This window comes from Pan paniscus, chromosome 16 (assembly GCF_029289425.2).
Source record: "Pan paniscus chromosome 16, NHGRI_mPanPan1-v2.0_pri, whole genome shotgun sequence".
In the NCBI taxonomy this organism is placed as follows: domain Eukaryota; kingdom Metazoa; phylum Chordata; class Mammalia; order Primates; family Hominidae; genus Pan; species Pan paniscus.
This window is the reverse complement of record NC_073265.2, coordinates 58,968,340-58,990,961: the sequence shown is the minus strand read 5'-3', so window position 1 is coordinate 58,990,961 and position 22,622 is coordinate 58,968,340. Positions and strand designations below refer to the sequence as shown.

General features: G+C 45.6%; 1 long non-coding RNA gene across 1 annotated transcript in view; it reads right to left on the bottom strand.

Annotated features, from left to right (window-relative positions):
• The window catches only part of LOC130540858 (uncharacterized), a 294,582-nt gene that overhangs the window by 29,252 nt on the left and 242,708 nt on the right, over positions 1-22,622 (bottom strand). Inside the window, exon 18 of the long non-coding RNA XR_010110066.1 lies at positions 9,442-9,635. This is a non-coding gene — a long non-coding RNA (uncharacterized LOC130540858). The remainder of the gene's footprint in view (positions 1-9,441; positions 9,636-22,622) is intronic.

The following is a 22,622-nucleotide window of genomic DNA, read 5'->3' as shown; positions in this document are numbered from 1 at the left end:
AACCAGAGAGCTAGGCAGTGGCGGGCCTGAATTACAAGCCAGGACTGCCTGCTTCAAGCTCTGCCCTCTTTCTGCTCTACCCACTCTCTGGCAGGCAAACTCTGCCTTGACCCCAGGCTGTGCTGACACCATGATGGGTTCATTCAAATAGGAGTTTTCTATTTAGGGCCATCAACTTTTCTGAGCTCCAGTAAGACTTCCAATCTGCATCAACCAGGGTATCAAGGATTGGAATTCAGGCTCCCAGTGTTCACTGACGCCCCTGTGTGGGTGGATACTCTTGCTCAGAGGATTTCCCACCTCCATGCCTTTGTGCCTGCCATGCCTTCTTCCCATGCTCCCCAGGAGGACTCTGTTCCTTGTTCTTGCTCCTTCTTCGAGATCTGCCCCACGTGCTTCTATCTGAAGCTTTCCAGGAACCTCCCTGGGATCGCTGCTCATTGCCTTCTTGCTTTGTATGCGTTGAACCTGGGTCTTTCTCTATTCAAGAAATGGCTACCATGTTGGGCTTGTACCTATCCATTTGCTCCTGTCTCTCCCTTAATAGACAATAATTTCTATATAATTTAGCCCCTAGCCCAGAACTTCACTTAGAAGAGGTGCTTAATTAAGCTATGTTAGAAGGAAGTAGCATGGGGGAAAGAGGGAGGGAGAGACAATGATTGCAAAGCATTTCACACTGAGAAAACCCACAAGCCCCATGAGGACAGGAACAAGATCTAGGCCTATTTGATTCCTCTGCAGCTTCTAACAAAGGGCTGGGGACATAGCAAGGAATTAGCTAGCACTTTCTAACCAAATTGCACATGCGCTAACTTTCTTCTGTGCTTGTGCTGATATTTACAAAGCACTTTTGCATGCCCGGATTTATTCAATTTTCATAATAATCAGGGGGGCCATACATTTTTTTAAAACTTGCATGGAAGAGCTATGAAAATCAGCCTCTAATTCCAAGCTTTCCCTGGCGACAACCTACCCCACAGCATGGGCGTGTGTCTGAGGTCAGAGACCTGCTGCCCAGACATATCCATGTGTGCTTTAACCATGCCCTGTGATATCTGTTCCAGGCATCTTTGTCCACTTGTGGGTTATACACAGCATGATGACATGATGCTTGAGGATACTGAGAGTCCTTGGCCAAGAAATGGTCACTTGCTCCCAAGATCAATGGCCCTAATCAGATAACTCAGCCACCCTCCACCTTGTAATTCTGTCCTGAGATTCCCTCTCCTCTCCGGACTTCTGCCATAAAGAAGCTCCCATGCCTCCTGAGTTCTTCATGGCTCCTGGCTGCTCCAGGGCACAGTGCCAGCCCCTCTCAGATGTCAGCTGGCAGCACAGCCGAGCAGCGCATCTCGTTTTGCCTTACTTCTTAATTAGGCCTCCTCAGTGCTGCTGAGGCTGTCACCCCAGTTTCTCCAGTTTCCATGAGCACATCCGTGCTGCTGAGCCCCCCTGAACAGTAACAGAGGGCTCCTGCCCCTGAGCTCTGCTCCACATAGGACCTGCTAGGCAAATGAAGATGGGGCCTCTTGGGGATCTGCCTTTGCCACGGTCAGTACCAGGGCTTGGGAAGCAAGGCACGCAGGCAATGAAGGCTTGAAGCCCAGAGGGGTGCAGACAGACATCCCCCTAGGGCTGCTTTAGAGGACTGGCTTTTTCTCCTGCCACCACTGATCAATGGAACAGCAATGCCCAGAGCTTCCCACTACTCCCAGTTCAACCCTCTTTCTATAGCTTCTCTTGGAACTTACTGACCTCAGAGTTCCCCTTTCCCAGACAGCAAGGTGTAACATGACAAAGCTCTGAGGTTGCTGCCTCCTGAGAGCTTCCAGCCTTCCCTACAGCTTAGAGGCGAATCTGCGGTCAACTCTCTCGTCTTTCAAGGGAGAAACTAGAGCAGCTTGCCAGCAGAACAGGCAGGAATGAGCAGGTGAGACCTGGGTTTGAGGCCTGGCTTTGCCACTAAATCGCTGTGTTTCCTTGGGCAAGTAGCTCCATCCCCCAGGCTCCAGGTACCTCCCGTGGAAGGAAAGGTGACTGCCGCACTGCGCCATCCATTTCCTCTTTTCTCCCAATTCCCTCAACAACCAGCAACCACAGCTCTGAGTTAGGATAAAGCTGAGAACACAAACAGTGAAGGTTCCTCCTTTTTTTGGTAAAAGCAAAAAAAATAGCAATATTTCTCTTTGGTGAGTTTTTTTTATCCACACCAGGCAGTATTCTAGGTATTTTTAAGTATGTAATTTCATTTAATCTTCACGGCAATACTGGAAAGTGGATATTCTTATTGTTCCCATTTTTTAAATGGAAAATAAAGCTCAGAAAATTCTGTGTTTCATCCGAGGACACACAGCTGGAAAGGGGTAGAAGCCAGATTGGAAACAGGGTAGTATGTCTTCAGAGCTAGCACATTTTAGAATTCCATTCTTTCCTGCATGAATCCAACCAGCTCAGCTTTTCCTGCCCCATAGAACATTTATAAAGTCTGAACACATACTTAGAAACAAAGAAAAAAAATTTAATTTAAAATTAAAGATTTTACAGGCCACAATCTCTTACTATAACCCCATAATGTTAAATTAAAAAGAAAACAATAATGTGGCTGAAAATATTTTTAACTACTTGGAAATTAATAAACGTACTTCTAGGTAACCCATGGATCAAAGGAAACATTAAAATGAAATTAAAACCCATCTAGAAACCGATGAAAAGGGGAACATTTTATTTCAAAACCTATGAGATCTTGAAAAAAGCTTAACACGGGAAAATACATTGCCTGAAATGGCTTTCTTATTAAAGAAGAAAGACCAAAATAAAAGCACTGACTATACATCGTAAGAAATTAGAAATACAAGCAAACAGAAAAAGAAAGTATGCAATGGGAATTAATCAATAGATGAATTTAATAAGGGAAAATAAGAAAAAGGGAAAATAAATACATAAATGGATTTTTGGAAACCAGAAGTGGCAAAAGAGGTCTGGATGTTGTCGGAGGTGGGAGGAGGCCTCAGTTTCCCCAAGCAGATCCATTTTGCAAAGCCCCACCTATCTGCAGCACAGGCTTCTGCCCCGCAGTCCTACTGAGCCCTGGACTCGTGGCCTCCTCCCACCAATCTCTCAACTTCTAAACTGTCAACCCAGGATGTCTCATTGCAGAGTCTGGCAATTTCACGGCGCAACCACGACTCCTTGTACTGAAGTCTTTTTTTTTTTTTTTGAGACCGAGTCTCGCTCTGTCGCCCAGGCTGGAGTGCAGTGGCCCGATCTCGGCTCACTGCAAGCTCCGCCTCCCGGGTTCACGCCATTCTCCTGCCTCAGCCTCCAGAGTAGCTGGGACTACAGACGCCCGCCACCACGCCTGGCTAATGTTTTTGTATTTTTAGTAGAGACGGGGTTTCACTGTGTTAGCCAGGATGGTCTCAATCTCCTGACCTCGTGATCCACCCGCCTTGGCCTCCCAAAGCGCTAGGATTACAGGCGCGAGCCACCGCGCCCGGCCTGTACTGGAGTCTTCAGCACTTCCTCCCAGAAATAAAGTTCCTCCGTCTGGGCTTATTAAGCAAACGAGTCAGTTTTGTCTTTTTCAGCAATGAAAGCTGCTGTGGTTTTGTTTTCTCCCTGTTGCCAAGAGTCAAGAGGAAGTCTGTGGTTAGACTTCTTTGGGTGGAGACACACACAAACCCAGAGGCTATTAATGAGCTCCCCGGATCCAGCTCTCCCAGCCCAAGTGAACGGGACTAATGAAAGTGAACAAAGCGGAGACAGAGAGAGGGAGGTCATGCTGAGCTTCTATCCACTTGGCCCTCCAGACCTGCAGCACTCTCTCACCTCTTGTCTTCAAGGTGACTCTATTTCCCTTTCTGACAGTAGAATACTATGGATCCACTTTTCCTTCGAAGGATGAGGCAACCCAATTTGCTTTCACTCAAATCCAGAAACTAAATTTAAAAGATCCCTGTGACTTCAGTGCCCATCTTGGTATTGGAGCTTGTGGTAGGCACCACCAGCTGTCAACTGCAATCCATTCCCACCCCTTCCTTTCCATCAAAACCCTGGATTTGTTTAGTGGTGTGCCCAGCCAAAAATGTTCATTCTTCCAGCCTCCCTTGTACCTAGAGGGTGACCATTTGATTACAGTTCTGGCCAATACTACAGTTATTGGATTTCTAAGAAAACTTTTGCATTCGTAATGTAGGTACCAACTCTTCCTCCTTCTCCCTTCTTTTTCCCACCTGCAACTGGAACATAAAGCCTGGAGGGGCAGTACCCATCTTGTGCATATAAGGTAGCATGTGTGAGGATGGAATTTGAACAGAGGGGAAAAGGGCTAGGCCCCCATTAACGTTGTTAAATCATCCTCTCCTGCCCTGTACTACCCACCTTGCACTTCTTATGTCATAGGAAAATCAGAGCATCATCTGTTAAAACCACTATAGCTGGCTGCTCTGTTACTTGCAGCTAAATGCATTCTCACTCTGTCGCCAAGGCAGGAGTGCAGTGGTGCAATCTCAGCTCACTGCAACCTCCACCTCCTAAGTTCAAGCAATTCTCCTGTCTCAGCCTCCCAAGTAGCTGGGACTACAGGTGCCCGCCACCACACCCAGGTAATTTTTGTATTTTTAGTAGAGACAGCATTTCACCATATTGTTCAGGCTGGTCTTGAAATCCTGACCTCAGGTGGTCCACCCACCTTGACCTCCCAAGGTGCTGGTATTTACAGGTGTGAGCCACTGTGCCTGGCCTAGCAAAATGCATTCTTAATTGAAACAAGAACCCTAGCTTTTTATAGTTCTTCACAGCTTTTTATTGGTTTTCAAAATATGTGCACCCCATCCTCGCATTGGGTCCTCACAGAAATTCTTCATGGTAGACCAGATCAACATCTTTCCTCATACTTTCAGATGAGGAAACTGAGGTTTCTTGGTAATGAAGTGGGTCAGAAAAAGATTCAGGGCCTGTATTGCAGGACTCTCTGTCTCCCAGTCCATTGCTTTTCCCAAGAAAATCCTTCTTGTCTTCAAGGCAGTTCAGAGCCAGCCTGTCCCTATAATATCTGTCCACAATCAACATTACACACAAAAATGGAAGTTCTCAGGAACCTGGGAGCATGTGAACTAATTGCAATTTCAGCTTCCAGTGCCTGGAGTAAGTGTATTCTCTTATTTTAAAACCCACCACTTTGTGTAGCAGGATCTGGGTTCAAGTCTTGGATCTCCCCATTACTCACTATGTGATCTTGGGGAAATTGCTGAAAACTCCCTACCCATCTATAAAATAGGAATAGCAGTTCTTCTCTCCTGAGGCTATGATAAGAAGAGCTCAGAGATATAGGATAATCTATGATCTATGATTAAAAGCTCAGAGAAAATAGTTTCTGAGCACTCAGGATGTCACGGGGAGCACTTTGTGCATGACAAAGCACCAGGTGTCCTTGTGAGGGGCTGTTATCATGATGGCTTCAGCCTGTCTCAAGGCTCTGACTCCTCCCTGAGCTCAGCCCTCTTTGTGGCTGGCGTGTAAATTACGGATATGCGTCACATGCCTTCCTGACCACTCTTCACCATCCGTCAGCCTCATGAGGGCTGAGAACATTGATCTCATGAGGCTACACCTTTCAGAAAGAATCTGTGTTATAATTCTTATTTGCTCATTAAGTCAGGCTATTTTATTTCATACGTCCTTTACTTTCTTTGTGACTGAAATGTATTCATTCATGCACTTTCAAAAAAAAATACTGAGTTAGGCAGTAAGGTGGGGACTCTCCGGGTTGGAAGGGACTTAAAAATCATCCTGTTCATCCTGCCCCTCCCAGCCCAACCCCTCCCCATTTGAGACTGGCATCCCATCTTCAGGACCCCTGCCCCCTATCCACAGTGGCCATCCAGCCTCCACTTGCTCATCATAGAGACAAAGATTTGACTGTCTCCCAGAGCCAGCATTTTGTCTCTGAACATTCTCTGTTAGAATGTTCTTCCTCAAACAGACGCTCCTTGGCAGACACAAGGATGTGTTCTTGGCAAACCTCTAATACTGTGCACATTTGACTGTGTAGGATGGTGACTGGCAGAGTTGGTGGGGGACGAAGGAGCCCACGTGAGGTGTTACCAAACAGGAAGTGCCATCTGGGCTGGATGATGAGAGTGAGGGAAAGTGTCAATCAGCTGCCCTGGGTGGCTCAAGAGGCAGCTTTTTCCTTCACAGTGTTAAAGAACTCAAGAGCAGCAATTACTCAGTGAACTCCAACATGCTGGGTATTCGCTAGAATAGGCCAGGCTATGCTGAAGTAACAACCTTGAAATCTCAGAGATGTAAAATAATGAAAGTTTATTTCTTGCTCATGGAGAATGCCATGGAGTGGGGGGCCCTCCTCCATTCTGCAGGCCATTGGGCATGCAGGGCCTCCAAGTCATCACCCCATGAAAGACAAGAAGGAGCCACACCAGCTCTTAACTGCATGAGCCTCAGTCTACAGGCATACCTGATTTTATTGCACTTTGCCTATTGCACTTCACAGATATTGTGTGTTTTTCACAAATTGAAAATGTGTGGCAACCCTGTGTAGAGCAAGTCTGTTGGTGCCGTTTTTCCAATAGAATGTGCACACTTCCTGTATCTGTGTCACATTTTGGTAATTCTTGCAATATTTCAGACTTTTTCATTATTATTACATCTGTTATGGTGATGTGTGATCAGTGATCTTTGATACTACTATTGTAATTATTTTGGGGCTCCATGAACTGCACCCATGTAAGACAGCGAACTTAATTAATAAATGTTTTGTGTGTTCTGACTGCTCCTACTGGCCAATCTCTCTCTCTCTCTCCCTCTCCTTCGGCCTCCCCATTCCTTGAAACACAAAAATATGGAAATTAGCCCAATTAATAACCATAAAATGGCCTCTAAGTATTTAAGTGGAAAAATGAGTTATACATCTCTCACTTTCAATCAAAAGCTAAAAATGATGAAGCTTGTGAGGAAGGCAGGTCAAAAGCCAAGAGAGGTTGAAAGCTAGGCCTCTCACACCAGTTAGCCAAGTTGGGAATGCAAAGGAAAAGTTCTGTTTTGTGTTTTGTTTTGTTTTGTTTTGTTTGACACAGACTTTTGTTCTTGTTGCCCAGGCTGGAGTGCAATGGCACGATCTCAGCTCACTGCAACCTCTGCCTCCTGGGTTCAAGCGATTCTCCTGCCTCAGCCTCCCAAGTAGCTGGGATTACAGGCGCCTGTCACCACGCCCAGCTAATTTTTGTATTTTTAGTAGAGATGGTGTTTCACCATGTTGGCCAGGCTGGTCTCAAACTCCAGACCTCGTGATCCACCCCTCTCGGCCTCCCAAAGTGCTGGGATTACAGGCGTGAGCCATCGAGTCCTGCCAGGAAAAGTTCTTGAAGGAAATGAAAAGTGCTACTCCAGTGAACACATGAGTCATAAGAAAGTGAAACAGCCTTATTGCTGATATGGAGAAAGTTTGAGTGGTCTGGATGAAAGATCAAACCAGCCACTACATTCTCTTAAGCCAAAGTCTAATTCAGAGCAATGCTCTAACTCTTTCAATTCTATGAAGGTTGAGGGAGCTGAGGAAGCTGCAGAATAAATGTTGGAAGCTAGCAGAGGTTGGTTCATGGGGTTTAAGGAGAGAAGCCATCTCCAGAACATCAAAGTGCAAGGTGAAGCACCAAGTGCTATAATGTAGAACTACAGCAAGTTATCCAGAAGATCTAGCTAAAATCATTAATGAAGGTGGCTACACTAAAAAACAGATTTTCAGCATAGATGTAACAGCCTTCTATTGGAAGACGGTGCCATCTAGGGTTTTCCTAGCCAGAGTGAAGTCAATGCCTGGCTTCAAAGCTTCAAATAACAAGGGGACTTTCTTGTTAGGGGCTAATGCAACTGGTGACTTTACATTAGCCAATACTCTTTTATCATTCCAAAACTCCAAATAATTATGCTAAATCTACCCTGCCTATGCTCTATCAGTGGAACAACAAAGCCTGGACGATAGCACATCTGTTTACAGCATGGTTTACTGAATATTTAAAGCCCACTATTTAGACCTACTGCAGAAGAAAAAAGATTTCTGCTTTCAAAATATCACTGCTCATTGACAATGCACCTGGTCACTCAAGAGCTCTGATAGAGATGGACAAGGAGATTAGTGTTGTTTTTATGCCTGCTAACACGTCATTCTATAGTCCATTGATTAAGGAGACATTTTCACTTTTAGGTCTTATTATTTAAGAAATACATTTCATAGGATCATAGCTGCCATAGATAGTGATTCCTCTAATGGATCTGGGCAAAGTTGATTGAAAATATTCTGGAAACAATTCACCATTCGAAATGCCATTAAGAATATTCATGACTCATGGGAGGAAGTCAAAATATCAACGTGGACAGGAGTTTGGAAGAAGTTGGTTGTAATCTTAAAGGATGAATTATAGAGGTGCAAGATTTCAGTGGAGGAAGTAACTGCAGATGTGCTGGAAATAGCAAGACAACTAAAATTCGAAGTGAAGCCCGAAGATGGGAATGAACTACTGCAATCTCATGATAAAACTTGAACAGATGAGGAGTTACTTCTTATGAATGAGCAAAGAAAGTGGTCTCTTGAGATGGCATCTACTCCTAGTAAAGATGCTGTGAACACTGTTGAAATGAAAACAAGGACTTAGAACATTGTATAAGTTGTTAAGGCAATGGCAGGATTTGAGAGGATGGACTACAATTTTTAAAGAAGTTCTACTGTGGATAAAATGCTATCAAACAGCATCGCATGCTACAGAGAAAACTTTCTTGACAGAAAGAGTCCATCAATGTGATAAAATTCATTGTTATCTTCTTTTAAGAAATTACTGGCCGGACGCAGTGGCTCATGCCTGTAATCCCAGCACTTTGAGAGGCTGAGGCGGGCAGATCACGAGCTCAGGAGATCAAGACCATCCTGGCTAACACGGTGAAACCCCGTCTCTACTAAAAAATATATAAAAAAATTAGCCGGGCATGGTGGCGGGTGCCTGTAGTCCCAGCTACTCGGGAGGCTGAGGCAGGAGAATGGCGTGAACCCAGGAGGTGGAGCTTGCAGTGAGCCGAGATTGTGCCACTGCACTCCAACCTGGGTGACAGAGTGAGACTCCATCTCAAAAAAAAAAAAAAAAAGAAAAGAAATCACCACCTCAGTCTTTGGCAACCACCATCCTGAGTAGTCAGCAGCCATCAGCCTCAAGGCAAGACCCTCCATCAACAAAAAGATTACAACTCACTGAAGCCTCAGATGATCATTTGTATTTTTTAGCAATATAGTATTTTTAATTAAGGTATGTACTTTTTTTAGGAATAATGTTATTGCTCACTTAATAGTGTATAGTACAGTGTAAACATAACTTATGTGCACCGGGAAACCAAAAGAAAATGTGTGACTTGTTTTATTGAGATACTCACTTTGTTGGGGGTGGTCTGGAATGGAACCTGCATATCCCCAAGGTGTGCCTGCGTTGGTCAGAACAAGCCACACAGCCCTCACCTAGGAGGCTGGGAAGTGTAGGAGAGCACGTGGAATAAGTGGGAGTGCCATCTCTCCCAGTCTGCCATTTCTGTGTAGATCTCAAGGTATGCTATTACAGAAACAGTCAACTCTGCAAAGAAAAGGAGACCAGCAAGGTAATGAAAATGAACCATCCATGGCAACGGGGATCTCAGGGGTAAGGAGGGGCCTCTCCTTGCTGCCATTCACTACAACAAGTAGCTCTTGCATGGCAGTCTGTGTTGGAGTTTGTCACGCACGAGTGGCCAGGCTCTTCCACCCACAGTGCCCACATGCTAATGTGATGAGGACAAGGTTGGTATGTAGAGTGTTCCCAGCCTCCCCACCATCTTTTCCAACACCATGTTTGCTACCACCCACCACCAAAATTGTCTTCCTTGCCTGCTCCATTTCTCCTCCCCCAGCTCTCAAAAAAGAGTTCCATCTTGGCCATCCAGGTTCCCAGGATGGGGAGGATGGGGAGAGATGGGCAGTGTTGCAGAGACAGGAGGGAAGGGGTAGTATTCTGGTTTGCTAGGTCAGTTCCTGACTTCTCCTTTGTAAAAAGGAATTGGGGTCAGAAGTAAACTAGAAAGAAAACTAAAGAACAGTGGAGTCAAGGAGGAGAAAAAGGAAAAGAAAATGAAAACACAGATGTTAAGCCCATCTAAATAATGGAGATATGGAAGAACCAAAGGGAGATGGCACAACAGGTTGACTGGATATAGGAGAGTTTGGAGTGTTTCGTAGAGGGGATGTTTTTTGAAGCATAAGGTAATGAGACAGAGAACTAAAAGCAGGTCTCATTCTTTTCATTCCTTTGAGAGATGTGCATAAAGATTGAAAATCTCTTACTTTCTTTTGGTTATTGGATTGTGCTTCTTTGACTATAACTTAATGTAGAGACTGGGTCACAAGGACTCCCTGCATTTACTCAAGTTACATTAATAAAAATTCAAAACTAAATGAGTAGCATATTCTTAGGGCTTGAAAGGCAAAAGCATAAAAATCAAGAAGTGGCCATAACTTCTCAGAAAGGTATTAATAAGCTTTGGTAATTTTGGGAATGACAAAGAATGAGGAGAGGAATGTGCAGCAACAACAGCAAGAAGCCCCTCTTCCCTGCCCTCCGAGAGCTCGGCGGGTTTTTGATGCTTGTCTTCCACTGAGGTCACCAGGCCTGAGCTCCATTTCCTGGACACACGCTGACTAAGGAGTAGCTCCTCCCTCGCTCTGTTCATTGTACCTCCACTTGTGGAGGCCACGGTGACATTAGCTCTGTTGGCTACCACATCCCACCGTTGACTCATATGAAACTTCCTGTCAACTAAAAACCCAACACCTTTTCACTTGTGCTGTTGACCCAGGTATCCCACATCCTGTGTGTGTCTGGTGAGCATCTGAGCCCCATTGTGAGCAAAGGTCTCTATCACCTTGCATGTTGGTGTGCAGTTATTTTGGCCCAGTGTTAATTTCAGTCCTCTTCAGACCTGCCTCTCACCTTCCTGGTATTGTCCATCTCTCTGACCTTCCCACATGCCCCTCGGTGATAAGACAGTTTAGTGCCACATGTGACACAGAGCCCCAGCCTTCAGATCCCAGTCTAGATGCCAAATCTTATTGCATTAATTGCTGTGAGACCTTGGGCAAGTTGCTTGCCCTTGGTTACATATTTATTTCCTGGTCTGTGAAAGGGTAATACAACCTCTCTTACAGTCAGGCTGTGAGGGATAAAATAAATAAGCTTTGTAAAATATTGGCAATAGTTGCTGACACAGGAGTTTCTCAATAAATGTTCACCCTTCCCTCACCTATTTCATTCCAGTCATTGATAAAAGTGCTGAATAAGATATGGCCAAAGACAGAGTCCCTTGGCATGCCACTAGAGACCCTCATCTAGGCTGATGTAGTTAGATTTATCCATTCCATTTGGGTATGGCCCTTTAACCAGTTCCTAATCTATTGAATTGCACCAGCATCCAGTCCTAACTCTTCACCTTGAGATGCGCATGAGACACCTTGCCAAATATCTTGCTCAAGTCCAAACAGATCACATATTTCTCACTTGCCTGTCTAGAAATCCAAAAGGGCAAGTGGGAGAGCCCAGGTGTGGGAATCACAGCGTTTCAGCCACAGTAGTGGGGAGGAGTGGGGTGGGCACAAGTCATACTTTATATTTGATTGCCAGAATGTTGGGCTCCCAGAGAGAAGCCCTGTTTCCCAGCAATGTGCCAGGTAGGCAGACAAGGCAAGAAGTATGACCAAGTATATTCTGTTGCCCAGGAGCTGGCCCAGAGGAGGTGGAAATGTGTGCTGAACTAGGACTTAGGGACCAGAGTTCTAGTCTTACAGTTACTGGGTGACATCAGGCAATCTTGTAACTTCCTGACCTGTTTCAGCTCAGCCACACTGAGCAGATCCTCACTATGAACTATGCCCCTTTAGCCCTTAACTGTTTGCCCAGTTCCTCCCTAGGCTCAGGAAATGGAAGTATTTGACCTGCTGGGTAGTACACATATCCCAGAGTGAGGGTGATGAATACATGGCAGGGTTCCAGGGAGTATAGGGAGCTATACCAAAGGCACAGCAGCTCTTCCTAGAACAGTGGTTAGTTACAGAATTGCGATGTGCATACACACTTATGTGTACCCACACACAAACATACATGCACACGTGGATATGCTGTGGGAAAGAAATAGATTTCCTTAAATTCTGCACGCATTTTTAAAATAAAGCCTGAGATTTCTGAGATATTTTCTGTCTGCCACTGGCATATGACCCCCCAACCCTGTGGGTACAACATCACCTTCCCGACATTTGAAAGTCACCCTGCTGGGCAGAAGGGGCCCTAGAGGCTATCTTGGATACATGAAGACCAAATGGCTGTTCTTGGCTTCCTTGGTGCTCAAGAAAAAGTCCAGCCACTTCCTGTTTCAAGAGCTGCCCCTTTCTCTAGGGCACACTGCCCCTCCGAGTGCCTGTTCCCCAGCCCCAGGAGCTCCCCTGATGCTATGAAGGAGGAGCAGCAATAAAGAGACTGCCCGCCCCATCCCCACCACAATCTGTAGTCACAATTGTGTCTACTGTGGGCTTAATCTTGGGCCCCACTTTTGAGCTGGGAATGTAGGAAAAAAACACTAACTTAGGCCAGAGTTCAAATCATGGCCTTCTCTTATCATGCAAAGGCCTCAGGCAAGTCACCTACTTCTCTGAGATCAGATATGCAAATTGCAAATTGGGATCCTAGGACCTACATCGTTGGTGGTTGGGAAGTTATGGGGAAAAGTCCTCACATATCCTCAAGTGCCTATCCACCCCACCTTTCTCTTAGTCTTGATTCCTCCAAAATATTAGGTTACCTTTCTTTCTAATTTTTACCTGACAAGGCACAGCATAATGAAAACTGAAACTGGTTGGCCATCAGGAGACATGACTTTGAGACTACCATACTCAATGCTGACTATCAAGTCATGTATATAAACCATGCCTCAGTTTCCTCACCTTTAAGAGAGGAGGGTTGAAATAGATATTGATTATATCAGCTTCCATAGATTGCATTTCTGTAGTGTTCCAGTCATTTCATAGATGCCATTTAATTTATATTAATTCAGTATCCTACAAGAAGGTATTATCAGGCTTTACTCTATGAAAAGGAGTGGGGTGCAGCACTCAAGAACATGGGCTTTGAGCTAAGACTGCTTGACTTCAGCCCCCTGCTCTTTACTCAGCTGTTTTTTGATCTAAGACAAGTAATCTAACCGCTGTGTGCCTCAGTTTCCCTTTTGCAACCTAAGGTGTTTATGAAGATTAAATCAGATAATCCAAGCAAGGGGTTTCACTCAACACCTGGCACAAGAGAAGCCCTGCATAAGTAATTACCCCAGAAGAGCCAAGATATCAGAGACCTGTCCAAGGCTACAGAGCACAGGGCTATCCAGCTCCAAGTCCATGCCCTGGTCCTCTGAAGAACGTTGTCTCTTTTACAGGACTGTGGAGGGCCCTCCAAGAGCATCTCTGTATTGACTCTGGAGTTGTTGGGCTGGTGGTTTAGTGCCCAGGAGGAAACCTCTGGAAGTCAGGTGAGAGACATGAGATCCTGGGGAACTCAACCTTCCCCCATGCATGGCAGATATCCAGACCCCAGCATACATGCCCACAGAGAAGACACACACACACACACACACACACACTCATATATATATGTACACTTAGTACAGGAGCCATTTCTCCAGATCAGCCTGTTCCAAGACTCCAAATCCCAGGGCTGCTGCAAACAAAGCTTTTAATCCACTGCCCCATCAACACACCTGTCCAGGGCAGGTCAATGACAGCCCCTCCTGGGTGCTGTGATGGACACATACGAGGATTCCTTTCACTGCTATGTTTACTGAGCACCTACTATGTGCTAGGTCATAGGCAAGGCAGTGTGACTTCAGAGACAAATAAGCCAGTGTCACTGCAGTCATGGACAAGACTGGCTCACTACGAAACAGAGAATACAGACCAGAAGATGAGTTCAATAAACTCCTGCCAGTACCAGGGATATGAGCTGAGTCTTAAAGTCATTAAGTATCCTCACTATGGGAACAGGGTGAGGAATACAGCCCCCAGGCAGAAGCAGCAACTTAAGCACCTGAGTGGAGTTGAGAGACTCCCTGGCATAACTAGAGCTGGGTTGCGGGGGAAGAGAGTGATGAGAGATGAGCCTGGGGAGCTACACTGAGGGTTTTGGCCTAGTTCTGTGTCAATGGGAAGACATTGAAGGATATTAATAGGCATAGAGAGAGCATAGGGGAGAGAGTTTTGAATTAGAAGCCTAGGAAGACTTCCTGGAGAAGGTGACTTTTAAGCAGGCCCTGAAGTGATGGCCAGGAGTTTGGGAGATAGAGAGGAAGGGACTTGCAAGAAGAGGGAACAGTGAGGGAAAGTATGACAGGTACAGGGCCATCTGCAGAATAGCCAAGGCCACCAAAGGATAGTGGAGGAGATGTCACAGGAAGGGCCATGGAGGGTCAAAGAGGGGAGAGAACACTCTGGGCTGGTGTGTTCAGAGAAAGCTCTATAAAGAAAATGAATGAATCAATGAATCAGCCAGCCAATGAGGAGCCTTGATTGGAGCCATCGAGTGTGACAGGTGTGAGTAAGCATGGGTTCCGTACAAAGGCAGCCTGCCCCTGGCCCTTGCTTCTGCCCTTTCACCACATGTCTCATCGAAACTGACATGTCTGAGATCCCCTTCTTTGGAACCCCACTGGGAATCTCAAAACTAATATTTTGAGCTAATTGTGGTTGCAGATGGAGCAAATCCTAGATTCCATACAACCTAAGCCTTTGATTTTACATCTGAGGAAACTAAAGTGCGGAGATGGAAAGTGACTTATCCGAGGTCACGTAGCAAGAAAGTCAGCATGACTAGTGCCAGGAATCCCAACCCCTCCCTCAGGGCTCCCTCCATCTCACTGCCCTGCCTCTTAGTCGTCAGCCACCAGGGGCTTGTGGTGGACAAAGGCACTTCTCTTTACCACAGAGACTTCTGGAGGTGGACTCAAAGGAACAAATCTGTTATGGTGAGACTTCAAGCAAGGGAGATACATGGGTGTTGTAGTCCCGCAGATAGACCAGGTGGATAACTGAACACATTCCCCAGAGCTGGGGCTGGCCTGAGCCCTAGGCGCAGAGTGGGGAGGTGTGAGGAGCTAGGAGGTTCACCTACATTGATTCAATTTCATAGAAACCTCATGGCAAAGGTGATATGAATCCCATTTTGCAGAAATTGAGGTTTCAGGAGGTTAAGAGGTTTTCCAAGGCATGAAGGTGACAGTATTAGGATTTGCTCTTGGGCCATTCCTTCTTGGCCCGAGAACACCATCACAGTCAGCCTCTCCCATCAGTTACTCTCCTGTCAAGGGCCTGGGCAACCCCACAGTGGAAGATTTGCTCTGCATCAGGTCAATAACAGCCCATTAGGAAGCCTCTGTTTAATAAACCATTAATGTTGAATTATTGAAGGGATAAGAAAGTGCTAGGAAGATTCAGATAGACAGGGGTAGGGAGGGAGTCTAGTAGGGAAGGGCCAATGAAAGAATGTTAATTTAATATCCATGAGCAAGACACCCTCTTGGGTGTGACTGTAGGCATTTATAGCAACCACATTATAACCCGTGTCCCACCATTTTACAGAGAAGGAAACTGAGTCTTACAGAGGTGCCCTAACAGCCACAGGGTGTGGACACAGGGGGCACTGGCAAGTTCAATTATTAGGAATACCTTTGTTTATCATATGAGCTTCACTCATGAAAATTTTTACCAAACTTTATAAAGTGAGGCTGATCCTTTGAGCTAGAAAAAAAAAAGAAGCTGAACCATCTTTTTCCTCCCTGTATCCATTTCAGACACTGCCCCTCCCTGCTGGTCTAGCCAGTCAGTGTTTTCTGCTCTTGGTTAGCAATTTCCTTCCAGCTCCTGGGGCATTTTCCATGACACTCAGCTGGGAATAGAAAAATAAGACAAAAATCAAGCTATGGTGTTAGGATCACTTGACCAGGCATTGGAATCCATGATTCTGAAGTCTTTAGGAAACATCATATTTGATGTACCAAAAAAAACTCACTGCCCACATGACCTATTGAGGAGCTCCACAGGAGAGCAACAGCAGGCACACCAATCTCTGCCAAAGGCCCTGATATGGTTTGGCTGTGTCCCCATTCAAATTCTGTCTTGAATTGGGTCTCCCAGAATTCCCAAGTGTTGTGGGAGGGACCCAGCGGAGGTAATTGAATCATGGAGGCTGGTCTTTCTCATGCTATTCTCATGATAGTGACTAAGTCTCATGAGATCTGATGGGTTTATCAGGGGTTTCTGCTTTTGCTTCTTCCTCATTCTCTCTTGCTGCTGCCATGTAAGAAGTGCCTTTCACCCTCCACCATGATTATGAGACCTCCCCAGCCATGTGGAACTGTAAATCCAATTAAACCTCTTTTTCTTCCCAGCCTCAGGTATGTCTTTATCAGCAGCATAAAACCGGACTAATACAGTAAATTGGTACCAGGAGTGGGGTGTTGCTGAAAAGATACCTGAAAATGTGAAAGCAACTTTGGAACTGGGTATCGGGCAGAGGTTGGAACAATTTGGAGGCCTCAGAAGAAGATAGTAAAATGTGTGAGAAAGTTTGGAACTTTCTAGAGACTTGTTGAATGACTGACCAAAAACCTGATAGTGATATGGACAATAAGGTCCAGGCTGAGGTGGCCTCAGATGGAGATGAGGAACCTTTTGGGAGCTGCCTCAGATGGAGATGAGGAGCTTGTTGGGAACTGGAGCAAAGGTTACTCTTGTTATGTTTTAGCAAAGAGACTGGAAGCATTTTGCCCCTGCCCTAGAGATTTGTGGAACTTTGAACTTGAGAGAGATGGTTTAGGGTATCTGGTGGTAGAAATTTCTAAGTAGCAAAGCATTCAAAATGTGACTTGGGTGCTGTTAAAAGCATTCCATTTTAAAAGAGAAACAGAGCATAAAGTTCAGAAAATTTGCAGCCTGATGATGCAGTAGAAAAGAAAAACCCATTTTCTGGGGAGAAATTCAAGCCAGCTGCAGAAATTTGCATAAGTAGCAAGGATCCTAATGATGATTTCCAAGACCATGGGGAAAATGTCTCCAGGCCATATCAGAGACTTTCACGGCAACCCCTGCCATCACAGACCCAGAGGCCCAGGAGGAAAAAGTGGTTTTGTGAACTGGGCCCAGGGTCACCATGCTGTGTGCAGCCTAAGGACTTGGTGCCCTGTGTCCCAGCTACTCCAGCCATGACTGAAAGGGTCCAACATACAGCTCAGGCTGTGGCTTTGGAGGGTGGAAGATCCAAGCCTTGGCAGCTTCCACGTGGTGTTGAGCTTGCAGGTGCACAGAAGTCAAGAATTGAGGTTTGGGAACCTCCACCTAGATTTCAGAAGATGTATGGAAACTCCTGGATGTCCAGGCAAAAGTTTGCTGCAGGGATGGGGCCGTCATGGAGAACCTCTGCTAGGGCAGTACAGAAGGGAAATGTGGGGTCAGAGCCCTGACACGGAGTCCCTACTGGGGCACTGCCTATTGGAGCTGTAAGAAGAGGGCCACTGTCCTCCAGATCCCAGAATCCACCAACAGCTTGCACTGTACACCTGGAAAAACCACAGACACTCAATGCCAGCCCATGAAAGCAGCTGGGAGGCAGGCTGTACCCTGCAAAGCCACAAGGGCAGAGCTGCTGAAAACCATAAGAACCTACCTCTTGCGTCAGTGTGACCTGGATGTAAGACCTGGAGTCAAAAGAGATCATTTTGGAGCTTTAAAATTTGACTGCCCTGCTGTATTTTGGACTTGCATGGGTCCTATAACCCCTTTGTTTTGGCCAATTTCTCCCATTTGGAACAGCTGTATTTACCCATTATCTGTACCCTCATTGTATCTAGGAAGTAACTAGCTTGCTTTTGATTTTACAGGCTCATAGGTGGAAGGGACTTGCCTTATCTCAGATGAGACTTGGGACTTGTGGACCTTTTGGTTAATGCTGAAATGAGTTAAGAGTTTGGGGGACTGTTGGGAGGGCATGATTGGTTTTGAAATGTGAGGACATGAGGTTTGGAGGGCCAGGGGGAATGATATGGTTTGGCTGTGTCCCATTCAAATCTCAACTTGAATTGTATCTCCCAGAATTCCCATGTGTTGTGGGAGTCACCCAGGGGGAGGTAATTGAATCATGGGGGCTGGTCTTTCCCATGCTATTCTTGTGATAGTGAAAAGTCTTATGAGATATAATTGGTTCATCAGGGGTTTCCTTTTGCTTCTTCCTCATTCTCTCTTGCTGCCACCATGTAAAAGTGCCTTTCACCCTCTGCTACGATTATGAGACCTCACCAGCCATGTGGAACTGTAAGTCCAATTAAACCTCTTTTCTTCCCAGCCTCAGGTATGCCTTCATCAGCAGCATAAAAACGGACACTCCAGCCAACTGCCCTAGGGACAGTCAGTCAGGTGGCCATCCCAGCCTCCTCCAAAGCCAGTAGCTCATTAAGCCAGGAGGGAAAAACCTATATAGTGAAGGCTTTGCTGGCAGCTTAGATGGAGAACTGGGGGCAAATCAGGGCAACATGAAAAGCCACTCCTCCACTCTCCAGGGAAAATCCCAGCCTCCCACCCCACTGTAGCATGGAGAGTTTGCACACGGTATATACTTAATACATATAAGTTGAATGCCTGAGTGAATACATAAATGACCCTTTGATAATCTGATTCCTCATCTGTCATAATCAGCTCAGGCTGCTACAACAAAATACCATAGACTGGATGGTGGCTAAAACAACATACACGTATTTTTTCACAGTTCTGGAGGCCAGAAGTCTGAGATTATGATGGGTGTCAGCACAGCTGGGTTCTGGTGAGGGCTCTCTTCCTGGCTTGTGAACAGTTACCTTCTTATGATGTCCTCACACGGCAGAAATATCTCTTTCTTCTCTGTTTTTTATTTGTTTGTTTGTTGCTTTTGTTTTGTTTTGTTTTTGAGACAGAGTTTCACTCTTGTTGCCCAGACTGGAGTGCAATGGCATGATCTCGGCTCACCGCAACCTCCACCTCCCAGGTTCAAGCAATTCTCCCACTTCAGCCTCCCTAGTAGCTGGGATTACAGGCATGTGCCACCACGCCCAGCTAATTTTTTGTATTTTTAGTAGAGACAGGGTTTCACCATGTTGGCCAGGCTGGTCTTGAACTCCTGACCTCAGGCAATCCACCCACCTTGGCCTCCCAAAGTGCTGGGATTACAGGCATGAGCCACCACGCCTGGCCTTCTTCTCTGTTATAAGGGCACAGTACTGTTGGATTAGGGCCCCACCCTTATGACTTCATTTAATTTAATTAATTCCTAAAGGTCTTATCTCCAGATACAGTCACATTGGGAGTTCAGGCTTCAACATATGAATTCATTTCATAGGACCAACCAAGGAAGGAATTTAATCATGATGTCATAAAAGGCTGCCAACATTCAATATGCCTCTCTAGTAAACCTAGCAAAGTCCTTTGCCATCCTTGCTCCATCTGGGAGCCCCTTAGAGTAATTTTGCTATATTCTCTTAAGGCTGCCATGACCAAGCCAGGTCCCTGTAGAGCCTGCCTAGTGGATACTGTATTCAAGTCTGAGAGGGGGAGTTCAAAGTCCTCAGCAGCTTCCTGCAGAAGACAGCGCTGTGAAAGATTGGAGATGCACAGCTCTTCCTGGGCACAGGAAGAGTGCTGTCCTGAAAGCTGGGCCTTCCTGTGTCCTTCCATTCCCCTGTAAGACCTTAGGCAATTCGCTCCCCTTCTAGAGGCCATGTTTAAAATGAGGGTGGCAAATTGATGATTTCTGAGAGCCTCCCACTACTCTTGCTTTACCTATGTCTAGAGAAAAGTAGATTCAGAGAGACAAAAGTAAACTGCTTAAGATTTAGGCAAAGAAAGAATTCTGACTTCTTTGCTAACTGTCGAGAACCCTTGGGCAAATGGCTTAATCTCTGAATTTCTCCGTCTGGAGATGGCGGTTATAATAATTACCTCCTTCAGGGATTTCCAGCATCACTGTGATAGACTGATTGTTTTAGGGCCCTGATTCTTCACCCTTCTCTGTGCCCATGAACTTTGCCTGTGACTTTGTAAGTCCTCCTGCTATAGAGAGAGAGAGTCTTTCTCCCTGCTGTGGGTGGAATGTTTGCCTTCTCCCAAAACGTATATGCTGAAACCTAAACACCAACATGATGGTATTAGAAGATGGGGCCTTTGGGAGATGATTAGGTCATGAGTAATCCCATGAATGGGATTACTACCCTTATAAAAAAAGGCCCCAGAGAACTGCCTTGCCCATTTCGCCACATGAAGACACAGTGAGAAGGCAACATCTACGAACAAGGAAGCGGGTCCTCACTAGACACCAAATCTGTCTGCACACCTTGACCTTGGACTTCCCAATCTCCAAATCTCTGAGAAATAAATTTTTTTTGTTTATAAGCTACCTAGTCTATGGAATTTTGTTAGAGCAGCCTGCGTGAACTCTGTGATTCAGAGTTCAGCCATGTCACTTGCTTTGGCCAGTGAGATGTTAACAAATGTGACACAAGCAGAAATTTGGGAAAGTGCTTACAGACTCGGTTTGCTTACTTTTGCACTCTGCCATGGCCATGAGAACATGCCTCAGCTAGCCTGCTGGAGGGTGAGAAACACACAGAATGGAGCCAATATGCCCTAGTTGTCCCAGACGAGGCCAGCAAAGATCACCCAGCAGCCAACCCATCCCCAACACATAAAGAGCTCTGCCAAGGCCAAGAGGACCTCCCACCTGACTCATCAGACCAACAAGCTAAAAAGACTGATTTTTTTAAGTCACCGAGTTTGGGATGGTTTGTTGTACAGTATTATTTTGGCAATTAATAACTGACACAATCATAAAATGACACACAACAGGTACTCAGTAAGTGTTTATTTCCTGCATCATCTCCCCACCCCAGACCTTCAAGTGCAAACTTAGTTCTTATAACGATAGTTGGGAGACATAAATTGTGGTCCTGGTGCATTTTAAGCTTCAATCTCATTGTTACTCCTGCTTCAGATTGATTACAGACGCTGACTGCTCAATTTTGATTAAATACTAAATCATAAGCTGCTTACAAAATGCCTGCAAAAAGCTGACATTTATGAAGTCCAATAAACTACTTGTAAGAACAGGAGTGCTAGATTGGGAGAAAAAAATAAAATCTTCATCCAAACAAACATCGGTTGACAGCAGACAGATGGTCAGAATTCCTTACTTGTAAACTGGAAAAATTAAGATTTGGCAAGAGTTGTCTGAAAAGAACTAGCAAACATCAAAGTTTCCCCTTTCAATGCTGGTGTTTTTCTGGGCCCGACTTCAATATTTTCACAGGCTACTGCACGGAAAAGGTGTTGCAGGCCTCCGCGTTGCTGGCAAGGAAAGGCTAAGAAATACCAGCAACGATTTATAGGAAGCAAGGTTGCCAACATTCCAAAGAGTGAGCGTTTAAAAGCCAGCAACTGCACATTCCCATAAATCCCCATAACTCAGCATCAGGCCTTCCCCTTAATCTGCTGAGGTGTGAGGGAAGGGAAGGTGGAATTTTCTAACTCGATTTTCCACTTGGATCAGCTTTCACAGGGGTGACTGTTGAGTTAATCTTTCAGGGGCCGCAGAAGTCTTAATAGTAATGGAATCCACCCTTAAAAGCATAGGGCCGGGCTCTCCTCATGTTTGTTAAATGAAGGAATAAGAGTGCTAAGAGGGGCTTTGGCTCTGGCAACAAGCCCCATAGCTTCAGGAGAGGCAAAGGCTTTGACTGTCCTGGTTCTCATTTTTCCCTGACTTCTCGGTGACCTTAGAAGTGTTCAGAGAGTGAGTTTGTGCAGATGAGGTGAGCTTGTGTAGTTATCTGGCTATGTACAGAGTATGCCAAGGATTGGCAAGCTGGCATGGCTCCAAACATGGCCCTCCTGCACCCCTTGGGAGCATTGCTTCTGCTGCTTTGATTGCTCAGGACTCACACAAGCCCATGACTTTACAAATGACAGAACTTGGGGGCCTGCAGTGTTCCACACTGGACAGATCATGGTCTTTAGGCTTGGGAACCAGACCTAGCCATCTTTGTCTCCTCTTGGCTGCACAGGCGAGGTCCTGAGCCTCGGTTCTCCATCCTCCAAATGGAAATCATGTCTGCCTCACCTGGTTATTGAAGAGGGTGGTGACATAGACAGAACCTAGAGGAGACAAACTCATAAGCAGGTCATTGCAATATATAGTGGGTGTAATGATAAAGATATGCCTGAGACATTATGGGAACACAAAGGACATCTGGCCCAGTCTGGGGCTGGGTTGGGGTTTACAGGGAAGCCTTTCCAGAAGAAGTGACACCTGGACTGAGTCTTAAAAGTTGAATAGGAGTTAACTGACAAAAAGGATAGAGATGAGCCTTCCAGGAAGAGAAGACCAAGTGAGCAAATTGTTGTCAATCGGTTTCTGTTTGGATACCCCCAGTGATGGCCTGTTGACAAGCCCATTGCAGCTAAGACAGCTCAGACTATTAGA